Source organism: Arachis ipaensis, chromosome B04 (genome assembly GCF_000816755.2).
Source record: "Arachis ipaensis cultivar K30076 chromosome B04, Araip1.1, whole genome shotgun sequence".
Lineage (NCBI taxonomy): Eukaryota > Viridiplantae > Streptophyta > Magnoliopsida > Fabales > Fabaceae > Arachis > Arachis ipaensis.
The window spans coordinates 106,681,103-106,684,241 of NC_029788.2; positions in this window are offsets into that span (position 1 = coordinate 106,681,103).

Below are 3,139 nucleotides of genomic sequence, written 5' to 3' on the forward strand. Positions count from 1 at the left end.
ACCGTCAAAAATAATTTTGAAAAATTGGTAGGTTTAACATGGTTAAAACCGAAAACCGCCGCTAATAAAATTTAAAAAAATCGCAGCACCAAATAGCGGTAGTTAATCACCACCGCAAAAGAAGGGAGAAATCACCTTTAGCCATAAACGCGGCAATTTTGAATCGTCGCAAAGTGAATCGATATGTGAATTAAACCGTCAAAAATAATTTTGAAAAATTGGTAGGTTTAACATGGCGGCGGTTTAAAACCGCCGCTAATAAAATTTAAAAAAATCGCAGCACCAAATAGCGGTAGTTAATCACCACCGCAAAAGAAGGGAGAAATCACCTTTAGCCATAAACGCGGCAATTTTGAATCGTCGCAAAGTGAATCGATGCAAAATATGTGAATTGCAACGGTTGCTGGGAACCGCTGGGGACCGCTGGGAACCGTTACTTAATCAAATCCCAGCGCCCTTAAAGAGGGTGGTTCTTGCACCGCTGGCATTCTTTTTAGCGGCGATTAGAAACCACCGCAAATCCTAAAAACCGCTGCTAGTTTCTGTTCTCCTTGTAGTGGTAAGATATACATCTTTTCCCTCTTCCTCTACCTCTGCCTCTTGCATTGCCAGTCTCAAGTCTTGGACCTCCATTGTCAGTTCTTGAATTCATCATGAAAGCACTATTATCAACTAACTCATTCACATTCAGTTGTCTCTCTTATTGCAGCAAAGAAGAGAAAACAAACTCTATTCTTGGCAAAGGCTTCATTAGCATAATTTGTGATCGCACTGTTGAGTATTGATCACTCAGTCCTCTCAAGAATCTAACCACTCTTGATTCTTCACTATAGCCTCTCATGATGCTCACTTCACACCTACACTCAACAACACATCTCGAACATATTAGTATTAGATGATAGTTATCCAGTTCTTCCCAAATTGTCTTTAATTTGGTGTAGTAGGTTGTCACTGTTAAGTCACCTTGTCTGCTTGCAAATGCACCTTCTTCCATTTCAGCTATTCTGTATACATCTCCCAGGCAATATCTGTTTTTCAACTCTTTCCATAACTTTTCGACTGAGTCAATCCTCATGACACTTTGTACAATTTCAAAACTTAAGGAGTTATTGATCCAAGACACGATTCAAGTGTTGCACCTTTCCCAAGCCTCTGACATCGAGTCTTCCCTTGGTGGCTTCGGAATTGAACCATCAATGAATCCAATTTTATTCTTGGACTTTATGCTCTCTACATAGCTCTTTTCCAACCTTGATAGTTGTTTGCCCTAACACAACTAAAGTTAACATTGTTCCTGGATTTTCTCTTGGACGTAAAAGGTATGGATTGCTGTTTAGATCCAAATTCGAATTGGACTGATGTCAATTTGCTTGCATGAGGTTGAGTTAGTTGATCAAACTTGCCAATTATTGAATGTCGATTGTGGATGATACTGGTGGAGCCTTTGATGCCATTTCTATCTCTGATTCAAAAGAAAAAAAATGTTCTTCAAACATTTTTTCCGAAACTCGCCGATCAAAACACTATTTACCCGATTCTGAACTCACAAACCAAGTAATGCAGCTCTCATCGAACTCTATTGTGCGAGTCTCGAAAGAAGAGAATAAAAGAGTGAAAGAGAGAAGGATGATGGGAAATGATGATCTGATTCGGAGAATTGTGGTCAAGAACACCAAAGAAATCGATCAAGAGAATTACAAGAAAATGAAAGAAAGATCCAGATCTAGATTCTTTTGAAGTTCTTCGATTCTTTACTGTTTCTCTCTTCCACACTCACCGCGCCATATAGAAAGAGATGAGTTCAGAGAGAGTGCAGTAGGAAAGAAACTTTCATGAATATGAGGGAATGTAACCAAAGCATTCTAGACCGTGTGCTCTTAGTCTTTGGAAGCTTCACTTTCTAAACAACACTTACAAGTAAGCCATATGCTATATATATACTAACAACTAGCCAGCTAACTCCTATAATCACAATTAGTTCTAACTACTCAACTAACACAATTACAGCTATAATTAACTAATTATACTTCGCTATTAGACTTCAGCTCATTTAAATATCTTTTTTCAGATGTGATTTTAGTTGATGATATAATTTACTATTATTGAGTGTCAATCAATTTTATAACCAAAACTATATAGGATTTGTTTGGGTGAATTTTTAATAAAAAATATATTTTTTTCGAGTTATTTTTTCAAAAAGAACTTATATATAAAAAAGCATAAGTAATTTTATGGTTAGATATCTCATAAAAAAAGATCTTTAAAAAAAATAAATTATAACTTCTCAAAAAAATTATTTTTTATTTTTCTAGTTTTTTTAACTTTAATAACTAAAAATTTACCAAATATACTAAAAAATAAAAAAATTATTAAAAAAATATTTTTTTTATCAACTTAATGGCACCCAAACAAACAAATAATTATTTTCTATGCTCATCAAAATGAGATCATCAACAAGCCAATGGACTCTACTGTATGTTCTGACTTTCTATAAAGATAGATAATATTTATGTGTTATTTCTTATGGACTTTATAGATCAGAACATAAAATGTTTATCCTCAGTGATTGATAAATATTTGTAGCCAAAGAAGATTGGTCATACTCACATAAAATTTATCTTTTAGCTATTTTAAAAAAAAATTGTGAAAAATCTTCTCAAAATTTTGTATGAAAAAGATTTTACATGTGATTCTTTTAAAGAAGAAAAAATGAACCACAATTTCTTTTAAAAGTATCAATATTATGAATACTTTTAAGTCTCTTCAACTTCATCTTGATATATTTAATTAGTCCTACTCAAATAACTTGCTTGTATGATAAAAAAATATATCTTTATCATTGTTTAAATTATTTTCTTAGTTCATAAAACTTAGACTTTTGAACATTTTCAATTTACTAAAAAAGTTCGAAATAAAAAAGCGTTTATAATCTCTACTATTAAATCTAATCATGATGGTGGGTTTATGAATTCAGACGTTGAAAATTTTTGCACAAAAGTTGGCACTTCTCATCATCCCAATGTTCCCAGAACCTCTATTTTAATTAATTGTAGACCATTGAATATGCTGATGCACGTCTCTTAAAAATCATGGAAGTGGAACGACCATTTTAGAATCTGATTCTAGCTATATCATCTCT